Source organism: Perognathus longimembris, chromosome 1, assembly GCF_023159225.1.
Source record: "Perognathus longimembris pacificus isolate PPM17 chromosome 1, ASM2315922v1, whole genome shotgun sequence".
In the NCBI taxonomy this organism is placed as follows: Eukaryota; Metazoa; Chordata; class Mammalia; order Rodentia; family Heteromyidae; genus Perognathus; species Perognathus longimembris.
Genome location: NC_063161.1, coordinates 162,055,980 through 162,068,434, shown reverse-complemented (window position 1 = coordinate 162,068,434; position 12,455 = coordinate 162,055,980).

The window sequence follows — 12,455 nt, the reverse complement described above, 5'->3', positions numbered from 1 at the left end:
AGTCCTGGGGCTTGGACTCAGGGCCTGAGCACCGTCCCTGGTGGGCCTCGAACTCAGGGCCCGAGCACCGTCCCTGGTGGGCCTCGAACTCAGGGCCTGAGCACTGTCCCTGGTGGGCCTCGAACTCAGGGCCTGAGCACTGTCCCTGGTGGGCCTCGAACTCAGGGCCTGAGCACTGTCCCTGGTGGGCCTCGAACTCAGGGCCTGAGCACCGTCCCTGGCTTCTTCTTGCTCAAGGCTAGCACTCTGCCACTTGAGCCACAGCGCCACCTCTGGCCATTTTCTATCTATGTGGTGCTGGGGAATCGAACCCAGGGCTTCATGTATGCCAGGCAGGCACTTTACCCCTAGGCTGTATTCCCAGCCCAATGGTGATTTTTTGCTGCCTGAGTTTTATCACCCAATGAAACCTCTGCCCTCAGAAATGGAGGGACAGAGGGTGAATAAGTGCAGTGGTGGCCATCACTGGACACGACGTGAAAAGTGAACTCTGCAACTTGTGGGCGGGGATGGGAGGGACAGTGTAGAGAGGGAGGAAAGGGGTGAGAATGTCCGAAAGGAAATGTACCCAATACCTGACTGTAACCCCTCTGTATATCACCTTTATAATAACAATAATAAATTAAGTACTTTTCTCTCTTTCTCTGTCTCCCTATCTCTGTCTCTCTCTCTCTCTCTCTGTTGATGTGGGGACTTGAACTCAGGGCCTGGGTGCTGTCCCTAAGGCTCTCTTGCTTAAGGTTAAAGATCTACCATTTTGAACTCCAGAGCCACTTCTGGTTGTCAAATGGCTAACTGGAGTCTCACTTTCCTGCTGGGACTGGCTTTGAACCCTGATCTTCAGATCTCGGCCTCCTGAGTAGCTAGGATTACAGGTGTGAGCCACCACCACCTAGCTTCCTTTTATTTATTTTTTATTATTAAATTTTATTGACAAGGTGATGTGCAGAGAGGGTACAGTTACATAATAAGGTAGTGAGTACATTTCTTGTCACATTTGTTACACCCTCCTTCATTTTTCTTTCCCTTCCCCAGTTCATATAAGCATATATACAATACCCAGTGTACCAGAATCATATACAGTAACCATAGGGGGTACGCCACAGGAAATTCACCTAGAACATTAAACATTGACAACAGTAAAAATCCTCCTGTTTCCATCTCTTGGAGTTCATTTTGCTTAGCCTCATCTTATATAATCATATGTATGTAGCTGTTGAGACCTTTTTACGTTTATTTAGTAATTGTTTGGTTTTAGAGAGATGATGTAAAGTTGCTGACCAAAATATGTAGAAATACCATTTGAAAAGAAGTTTGTTGCTTAACAGACATGATCTCTACTGTTCTCCCCTCCCCCTCCAACAACCACACATCAGGGAGACCATGCGCCTTTGTCCTCTGTGCTCTAGGCTTGTCTCGCTCAATATTATTCCTTCAAGATCTGACCATTTCCCTGTGAATGCCACTATTTTATCATTTCTTTTTTTTGCCATTAAGATTACCTTTATTTTAAGTACACATTAAGCAAGAGATTGATTATCTAAAATCAAATGTAACACTTTTGAAAGAGATATATTCTAAAATAACTGATTTCAATGACAAATTAAAAATTTACTGAGGGGCTGGGGATATAGCCTAGTGGCAAGAGTGCCTGCCTCGGATACACGAGGCCCTAGGTTCGATTCCCCAGCACCACATATACAGAAAATGGCCAGAAGTGGCGCTGTGGCTCAAGTGGCAGAGTGCTAGCCTTGAGCGGGAAGAAGCCAGGGACAGTGCTCAGGCCCTGAGTCCAAGGCCCAGGACTGGCCAAAAAAAAAAAAAAAAAAATTTACTGAGTAGTCTGATTTCTAAGTTTATCTTGCTCTTAATTTCATTAAACATATTGACTATTTTTTCAGTAGGCAGACAATTATGTTTACTTTAGAGACAATATTTTTTGTTGATTATTCAGTAGAATTCATTATGTTACCTAATATGCACAGAATGGACTTTTCTATGAAATTATGTAGGATTTCATGTTATCTTCTCCATATTAATAACCTAATTGTATTTTCATATGTGCAAGTAAACTTTATGAGCAATATTCTTTGTTAGCTTCCTTTTATTTCCTATTTTCTTTCTAATAATCTTTCTAAAAATTTTGTATTGTTACTCTAAAGGCGATGTAGTGGAAGAAATGTGCACTTTACCTTACTTAGGTAACTGTAACCCCTTTGTACATCACCCTTATAATAACAATAAAAATTAAATTAAGGGGGCTGGGAATATGGCCTAGTGGCAAGAGTGCTTGTCTTGTATACATAAAGCCCTAGGTTTGATTCCTCAGCACCACATATATAGAAAATGGCCAGAAGTGGCGCTGTGGCTCAAGTGGCAGAGTGCTAGCCTTGAGCGGGAAGAAGCCAGGGACAGTGCTCAGGCCCTGAGTCCAAGGCCCAGGACTGGCAAAAAAATAAAAAATAAATAAAAATAAATAAATTAATTAAGGGGGCTGGGAATGTGGCTTAGTGGTAGAGTGCTTGCCTAGCATGCACAAAGTCCTGTGTTTGATTCCTCAGTACCACATACACAGAAAAAGCCAGGAGTGGCACTATGGCTCAAGTGGCAGAGTGCTAGCCTTGAGCAAAAAAGAAGCTCAGGGACAGTGCCCAGGCCGAGTTCAAGCCCCAGGATTGGAAAAAAAATAATTAATTAAGAAATCCTTATTAGCGGGGTGCTGATGGCTCGTGCAGGTAATCCTAGCTATTCAGGAGGCTGAGATCCGAGGATCATGGTTCAAAGCCAGCCGGGGCAGGAAAGTCCATGAGTCTCTTATCTCCAGTTAACCACCAGAAAACAGGAAGTGGCGCTGTGGCTCAAGTAGTAGAGCAGTAGCCTTGAGCTGAAGAGCTCAGGGACAGCACCCAGGCCCAGAGTTCAGGCCCCACAACCAACAAAAAAGAAAGGAAGAGGGCTAGGACCATGGCCTAGTGGTAAACTGCTCACCTCATATACATGAAGCCCTGGGTTCCATTCCTCAGCACCACATTTGTAGAAAAAAGCCGGAAGTGGCGCTGTGGCTCAAGTGGCAGAGTGCTAGCCTTGAGCAAAAAGAAGCCAGGGACAGTGCTCAGCCCCTGAGTCCAAGGCCCAGGACTGGCAAAAAAAAAAAAGAAAGAAAGAAAAGAAAATGTGATTTAGATGAAGGCCTACTGAGTGTACAGAGTTGAAGTCGGGAGCGGAGGGAGGCGAGAGGAGAGACTCTGAATGGGGAAGTGGCCACCCTCCCCACCCGCTCAGAACTGATTACCCCTCTGTCCTGGGAACTCCCCCCCCCCCCCCCCGGGGACCGGCCCGGGCCTCTGGCTTCCTAGAGGGTGAGTCACTGTGGATGTCACGGTGCCCAGGGGATTCCCGTGTGGGTCCCTTCCAGTATACCAAAAAGAAAGCAAAAGTCGTGGCGCCAAGGCAGCCACCGAGGGCCGGGCGGACCGGAGGGACCCCCGAATCCTCCCACGTGGAAGGCTGGGGTGGTCAGGGCTGCTAGGCGCGCGGCCATGCAGGCTGGGACGTGGGTTGAGCCGGCTGCACGTGTCCTCAGCCCCGGGCTCCGGGCGTCCTGAGCCTCCGCGACAGTGGGCAGCGGTGGCACCCTGGGCCTCACCCTCCCCGGGCAGCGGAGGAAGGGAGGGCCACCCGGACGGAGGCCAGGCCCGGGCTCCCCCAGGGGGCCGTCCTGGCCGCAGCTGCCGTGACTGGGCCGGGAGGGGAGCCTGTCAGCTGCCCCCCCCCCCGCCCCGTCTGCGCAGCACTAAGGGAGGGGACCCTCCTCACCCCCAGCTCCGCACAAAGGCTCTTCGCGGGGCCCCGGCCTGCTCCCTCCCCACGGCCCTCCCTCGGCGTGGCTTGGCACGGCGGGACCCTCCCACGGGCCTCCCCCTCCCCTGGCCGGGCTGGCTCCTGGGAAGCCCAGGCTCTCAGGATGACAGACGGCAGCTTCTTGCAGGGCCGGGAGGCGGGAAGACAATCTGGAGACTCGGGGCGCACGGCTGGCGCTGTCCCCAGGGAGGGACCCGCCTCACGGTGGCCGTGGCGCCCCGGCTCTCTCTGAGCTAACTTCTCCCTCGCTTTCCCCGCTCCGGGCACCGAAGGGTCAGCCGGGGCTACTGCGTCCCAAAGAAGCCAGTTCCGCTCTCGCTCTGGCCGTCCGACCGAAGCTTCTTCAGAGAGACTAGTGCCAGATCTGGGCTAGAATTTCCCTGTGCCGGTGCCCACGGGGCCCGTACCCCAGGCCGGCACCGCCCGGGGGCTGCTGGAGATGGGGGGACTGTGCCCGGAGCCCCTCGGGGCTGGCAGCAGGAGCGGGCGGGTCCCAGCCCTCCGGGGGGTGGCACAGAAGCAGAGAGAGTAGGGGGTAGCTGGTCTGAAGGCCAGTCCTCGGCGGACCCCGGGAGAGCCTCTGTCCCCGTTCCGGCAGCGGGTGAGGTCCCGGGCTGCCTCGGTGTGCCATGCTCGGCCAGCCTCCACGCACGCCGTGCCCTCCATGCGCCAGCCCTAGAGGCCCCACTGCTGGGCTCCACCCAGGCCCCGAGGCCTCGGCACCCGCCAGGCCTCCCTCCCCAGCCGGGCATGGCCTGGGCCCTCTTCGGGCCCACCATCTCCGGGTTTCAGGATGAACCCCGTCTTTGTCGTGGTTCCTGCTCCCCACACCTCTCGTCCTCAAAGAACACAACACAGCGGGAGCATCACCAGACGCCAGCCCTTTGCGGGTGCTGTGCTGACTCAACCCTCCGGGCCTAGGCTAGTTCCCTCTCCCCTCAACATGGCTGGCGCTGCCTGGCCTCTGGTGACCGGGGCTCAGGGGCAGCGGTGTGCCACCTGCTGGCAGGAGTGAGAACTGGCGCGGTCCCACTCAGCAGGTGCTGCCTTCCTGGAGGCTCCCTGTTCCAGAACTCTCACACCCTGGTTTGTTCCAGACCAGCTGGGACCCTGGCCCTGGCCCTGGGTATGGACGGCCCTGGCCGCCATCTAGATAATCCCCTCTGCCCTCACACGGGCCATCCACCTGCTCTAACCCTGTCGGTAGTTGGCAGGGGCCCGCTCTCATCACCCCTCCTTGAGCCTCAGTTCATCTGCCCATCATCCCAGTGCAAAGAAAAAAACACACCGAGCAAACATCAGTGTACCACAAAGGAAGAAGCTAGTGAGCTTTCCTAAAAAAAAGCAAGGAATAGGGGGATGGGGGAAGGAAATGGGGAGGGGGAGGCGGGAGGGGGAGGAAGGAGGTGGTAACAAGTTGGATAAGAAATGTACGTACTGTTTTATGTATGGAACTGTAACCCCTCTGTGCATCACTTTGACAATAAAGAAATAAATTGGAAAAAAAAAACCAACAAGGTGCCAGGCACTAGTGGCTCATGCCCGTGATCCCAGCCACTCGGGATGAGATCTGATGACTGTGGCTCAGAGACGGCTGGGGCAGGAAAGTTTTCAGGAACACGTTTTTGTACATTTGCTCGCCACGCTTCCAGAGGCTGACCTCCGAGCTCAAGGTGAGACAAGCTGGGTAGGGCTTGGCTTGCTTCCAGGAGAGTGCAGTACCTTGAACACTTTGTCCCTGGAAGGGAGGAGGTACACAGGGGAATGATAGAAGAACAGTGCAGGAGAAAGCTGATGGGCCAAAGTCCCCTTCCGGGACAGAGCCATCGGTGAAGCAGCGGCGTCCGGCCACTGCTCTTCAGGCCCTGCCTTCAAACACCTGCGCACTGAAGAGTAAGCTGCACGCACATGCTCACCCCACTACACCACAGCAAAAGGGGAAGAATCTGCCAAAGGAACAGCACAAGAAAACACTGCCCAGATGGAAGGTCTACGATGCCAAGCAGATCAATGAAAAAAAAGCCCCATCACATCCCTTATGACCTTCAACTGGAGACCCTGAAATTTCCCAGGGGGTGAACAGGCACCTGAGCAAGCAGCTCCTGTATAAAAGCTGAGCTCTGGAGATGGTGGGGTGTGTCTCTGAACTCTGAAAGCAAACAACAGCTCCCTCTCAGCTCTGACTCCGACTGCTGCTCCAGCCCAAGGCAAGAAGAAAATCAGTCTTAGACGTCCTGGTCTCAGAGACTCCCAGGTGTGTGGAAGCTACTGGGGGAATGTTTACCACCAAGGAAGCACAGAGAAGAGGCCAACATTGGCTCCAGGAGAAACAGGGCAGGGGCCCCACGTCCCTGTGTCCTGCCTCGATGGGCCGAGATGAGCCAGCTGCAGAGGAGGAAGCCCTGGGAAGCAAGGGACAGGGTCACCTGGCAGTGTGACTCTTTGAGAGGAGTTTCACAGATGCATTGGTGGCTCAAACCTGGAATCCTAGCTACTCAGGAGGCTGAGGTCTGAGGATCTTGGTTTGAAGCCAGCCTGGACAGGAAATTCCATGAGACCCTCATTTCCAATAAACCCTCAAAATCTAGAAGAAGAGCTGTGGTTCAAGCAGCAGAGCGCGGGCCTTGGGTGATAAAGCTATGGAGTAACATTCAGCCCCAAGTCGAGCTGCAGTACTGGCACACAAAGAAGAAAAAGGAGGCAGAGGCAATGAATTCCTGAGTAAGCAGAACAGGGACAACTGTCAACAGCAGGGAAAGAAGTCTGAAAGGGAGTAGACAGAGTCCACCTCCATGCATTCCCAGTCACAGCAGAGTTCTGGAAAGAGGCGGCGCTGGACCTGGTGACACTACGTCCTAGCAGAGTGGAAGGAAGCCAGGCCGCCCGTGGCCAATGCTCAGCTCCAGGGCCCCAAGAATACAGTCTGCAATGGAAAAAGGGAGGGAGAGCCGAGCGAATCCTTCCCTGTGTGGACGTCGAAGCCGAGTCCAGAGCAGCCTTGGAGTCCAGAGCAGCCTTGAGAGCACAAGTGGGGAGGGGGCCCGGCGGTGAGGGGGGGGGAGGGCACTGCGGAGGGTGGTTCTCAAGCTACCCACTGACGTGTATTTATGGGTTACAGTGTAACTGTGCAATGTTTCAAATACAGAGTGAAGGGACTGTAGGAAGAACGCTCAAGGCTTTTTTTTTTTTTGAGACAGACTTTAAGATGTAGTCTTGGCTGACCTGGAACTCATGTTCCTCCCGTCTCAGTCTCCCAAGTGCTAACTTATAGGCAATATTTTATTATCAATTTTAAAAATATTTTATCTATCACACTCTTTGCACATCTTTGCTTCCTGTGGAGCCAAACTCTGCCCTTGGGGCTGGAGGGGCGGGGAAGGAAAGGTACCCTAGAATCCTAGCAGCACAGTGGTGTGTCCCACCTGGTGAGTAGCTGGTGTCTGCTTGGCCCCCCCCCATCTTGTTCCCTTTCCCCTTCAGCCTCCCCCTCCCCCAGCTTCCCCGGCTGGCTGCTCACAATATTACTATTATCATCAATTTTCCTTGTGCTGGTAATAGGACACAAACTCAGGGTCTCACGCTCACGTGGCTTCTTATTTTGCTCAAGGCTAGCCCTCGTACTACTTGAGCAACATCTCTACGTCTAGCTTTTTCTTTTTTGGTAGGTTGTGGCTCACGCCTGTCATCCGAACTACTCAAGAGACTGAGAGCTGAGGATCACAGCTCAAAGCCAGCCCAGGCAGGAAAGTCTGCGAGAGTCTTACCTCTAACTACCAAAAACGCCCCAAGTGGAGCTGTGGCTCAAGTGGTAGAACACTAGCCTTGAGCACAAAAGTTCAGGGACAGGCCCAGGCCCAACACACACACAAGTCTCTCAATTTGTCTGCCTGGGCTGGCTTTGAACCATGATCCTCAGATCTCAGCCTCCTGGGTAGCTCAGATTACAGGCGTGAGCCACTGGTGCCCTGCTTTATTAGCATGAATTACTGTGCCAGCTGGGTTTCACTGTGTCCACACATATGTGCAATGTATCCCAATCAATCTCGCCCCTCAACAACCCCTTTTTCCCACTCCCCTTCTTAAAACAATCTCAACAGATTTCATTCTTATTTCTATTACATGCACATAAACTAGTCAACCACAGTCATCCTCATTCACCCTCTTCTTTAGACTCCCCCACCTGGCTGGCACCCATCTTTCCTGTTTGCATTTTTTTTTAAGTACAGGGGAATAAGATTTGTTTTATAAACTGTAAAAAGCAAATATGTACATAATTATCATATATCTACAGATAGAGAGCAGTTAAATGTATTAAATTTAATTTATTAACCTATGTCTAATGACGCTGAAAGATTAATAGTTTTTTTTCTTTTTCTGTTGACAAGGTGTTGTGCAAAAGGGGTACAGTTCATAATATGGCAATGAGTACATTTCTTGTGATATCTTTTTTTAAAATTTATTTATTAATTGAACACAAATTTTTTTGACAAGGTGTTGTGCAAAAAGGATACAGTTACATAGTAGGGCAGTGTGTACATTTCTTGTGATATCTTACACCCTCATTTTTCTTTCCCTTCCCTAGATCAGGTAGGCATATATACAATACCCAGTGTACAATACCAAAATCATATACAGTAACCACATAGCATATGCCAAAGGAAATTCGCCTAGAGCTTTAAATGTAACGTCAACAATAGAGTCCTCCTGTGCACTTCTCTTGGAGTTGTTCCTGTTTGTATTTTTTAAGAAAACATTACTCTATGGGCTGGGGATATGGCCTAGTGGCAAGAGTGCCTGCCTCATATACATGAGGCCCTGGGTTCGATTCCCCAGCACCACATATACAGAAAATGGCCAGAAGTGGCGCTGTGGCTCAAGTGGCAGAGTGCTAACCTTGAGCAAAAGGAAGCCAGGGACAGTGCTCAGGCCCTGAGTCCAAGCCCCAGGACTGACAGACAAAAAAAAAAAAAAAAAAGTTACTCTATTTCATATACACACATACATTACAATACATATTACATAGGAGGTTTGTTGTAATGAGGTTTACCCCCTATATTTCCTTAGTCCTACTTTTTTTTTTCAAGCTGTACCTGGAGAATTTCATTAAAGCTTTTTCTTTTCTTCTTTTACTTTATTATTTTTTCCAGTCCTGGGGCTTGGTTGGACTCAGGGCCTGAGCACTGTCGCTGGCTTCTTTTTGCCCAAGGCTAGCCCTCTACCACTTTAGCCACAGCGCAGGCTTTTTCTATGTGGTGCTGAGGATTCAAACCCAGGGCTTCATGTGTGTGAGGCAAGCATTCTACCACCAGGCCATATTCCATATTTCCAGCCCTTCTTTCCTTTCTTGAGGTAGCGTCTAAAAAAAAGAATCTTTAAGATTAAGACCACTTCCTTTTTCCAAGCAGACCAATCATCACATTCTGAGGTCCAAAGGCATTGAGATGACCACCTGTTGTGTGTGTGTGTGTGTGTGCATGCGCTGGTAATGGGGCCTGAATTCAGGGCCTGGGAGATGTACCTAGCTTCTTTTTCATTCAGGGCTGGCACTCTACAGTTGAGCTGCAGCTCCACTTCTGGCTTCTAATAGTAAATTGCAGAGTCTCATGGACTTTCTTGTCTGGACTAGCTTTGAACCTCAGACCCCCCTGACTCCCTAGGATTACAGGGGTGAGCCACCAGAGCCTGGCTGACTACCTGTATTTTGGGCACACAACCAAGGGGAATGGATTGAGGTTTATGGTGTGTTTTCATGCAGTTCAGCCCAGTCCCTGCTGGCTGCCCTGAGGCAGGAATGTCTTCTAAGGATGCCAACTATCCACCCACAGTCCAGGCGCTGGCGGGGCAGTGGCAGTGGCAGTGAGCAGGATGTGAAGGAGAAACGGGACTGCTATGTACCAAGCCAGCGGTCTCTGCAAAACTCTCCCAGTCATCTGAGCTGTGAAATGGAAGCAGACAACTTGGTTTGCTTTCAGTCAAGGCAGAATGAAAAGTCTCCTCATGGGCACAGTGGGAATGCCGACAATCCTAGCACTTGGGAAGCTGAGGCAAGGTGTTGAAGGACAGTCTTTTTTTTTTTTTTTTTAAACAGAACTCAGTTCTCTGCTATATTCTTTTTTTTTTTTTTTGCCAGTCCTTGGCCTGAGCACTATCCCTGAGCTTCTTTTGCTCAAGGCTAGCACTCTGCCATTTGAGCTACAGCGCCACTTCTGGCTTTTTCTATATATGTGGTGCTGAGGAATCGAACCCAGGGCTTCATGTATACGAGGCAAGCACTCTTGCCACTAGGCCATATTCCCAGCCCCTCTGCTATATTCTTATTTCAAGTTTCTTCCAAGAAAAGAAAGAAGCTCAAAGTAAATGACATGAGAATAAATCAGCCACATCCAAAGGAACAGAAATTATTTCTGGCCACAGAAGGTACAGAGGGCATAAAAAGACATGAAGGCTAGTCTTAAGCCATAGTGAGACCCTGTCTCAAAAACCCAAACCAAACCAAACTGAAACCTGTTTTCAAGACTGTATTTAGGACACACATCATAAAACTCCCTATACCTTTCTTCCTTCTTGAATGCAATTACATTTACTAGGATTCCAGTGTTTGTGCAACAAACCTGTAGTAGTGTGTACAGTGATTGTATCTGTGAGAACCTATGTTGACACTGACAATTTGATATAAACTTGATCAAGAACACGGAGAGGGGCTGAGAATGTGGCCTAGTGGTAGAGTGCTTGCCTAGCATGCATGAACCCATACATGGGTTCAATTCCCCAACACCACATAGAAAATGGCCAGAAGTGGCGCTGTGGCTCAAGTGGCAGAGTGCTAGCCTTGAGCAAAAAGAAGCCAGGGACAGTGCTCAGGCCCTGAGTCCAAGGCCTAGGACTTGCAAAAAAAAAAAAAAAAAAAAAAAAAAACCCCACAAAAACAAAACAAAAAACAAACCACGCGCAATGTCTGCATCCTCTATCCTTTTCAGAAAACAATTAAGAAGAGGCAATCAGAGTACACAGCCCCAAACAGCAAACAAATGGAAGAGAAGTGCACAAATGTTACTTCAAATTTGTTTTTTCTGAACCTTCAGATGTTTGTGGCCGCACTCATCTTAAATTTTGTTACTCTTTTTTTTTTTTTTTTTGGCCATTCCTGGGGCTTGAACTCAGGGCACTGTCCCTGGCTTCTTCTTGCTCAAGGCTAGCACTCTGCCACTGAGCCACAGCGCCACTTCTGGATTTTTCTGTTTATGCGGTGCTGAGGAATCAAAGAACCTAGGGCTTCATGTATACAAGGCGAGTACTCTACCACTAGGCCATAGTCTCAGCCACTCAAACAAAACTATTGTAAAATATCTTAGCTGCTCAGGAGGTTGATCCGAGGAACGAGGTTCGAAGCTAGCCTGGGGCAGACAACTCTGTGAGTCGCTTATCGCCACTTCACCAGCAAAAAGCCAGAAGTGGAAGCGTGTGGTAGAGTGGCAGCCTTGAATGAAAAAGCCAAGCAAGAGCGCCGGGTCTGAGTTCAAGCCCCAGAACGGACAGACGGACAGGCGGACAGGCAGGCAGGCAGACGGACGGACGGACGGACGGACAGGCAGGCGGGCAGGCAGGCAGGCAGGCAGGCAGACGGACAGGCGGACGGACAGGCAGGCAGACGGACAGGCGGACGGACAGGCAGACAGGCAGGCAGGCAGGTGGACAGGCAGACGGACAGACGGACAGGCAGGCAGGCAGGCAGGCAGGTGGACAGGCAGACGGACAGACGGACAGGCAGGCAGGCGGACAGGCAGACGGACAGACGGACAGGCAGGCAGGCAGACGGACAGACGGACATGCAGGCAGGCAGACGGACAGGCGGACAGGCAGGCAGGTGGACAGGCAGACGGACAGGCAGGCAGGCGGACAGGCAGACGGACAGACGGACAGGCAGGCAGGCAGACGGACGGACAGGAAGACGGACGGGCAGGCAGGCGGGCGGACGGACAGGCGGACGGACAGGCAGGCAGGCAGGCGGACAGGCAGACAATTCAAAGCATACTAGTCACTCCACAGGTTCCTCTCTAATTGTTTTCACAGCTCTCATCCCTCTTCCGGGGAGTCGCCGGGCCGGCCCGCGTTCCCGGGCTCCGGGCGCCCCTCGGTACTCGAGGCGCAGGGCTGCGGGCTGCAAAGCGGCCGGCAGGGAATGGGCGCGGGGACCCGGGCCGAAGCCATGGCCCGCGACGGGGCCGGGCGGGCAGGCGTGGGCCTGCGGGGCCGGGGCGCCGGCTCCGGCTCCGCCCCGAGGCCCGGCCGGTGCACCCGCCGGGACCAGGGGGTCGGGGCCGGGCCGCCCGCGCGTCCCTCCCGCCTCGGCCCCGGGCCCCCGCGCACGCCCTCGTGTCCGCCGCAGCCCAGGCCCACCGCGCTCTTCCACACAGGGCGCTCCCGGCTCCCCGCGTCCGTCTCCTCTCGGGCCCCGGGTGCCTCCTCCCGCCTCGGCCCGCACCCGCGAGCCCCGCGAGCCCCGCGAGCCCGGCGGCCCGAGGCACCGCGTCGCGCCCACACCCCGCGCCCGCCGCCCGGCCGCCCGCCCGCGGCTTCAGCCGTGGCCCGGGCGA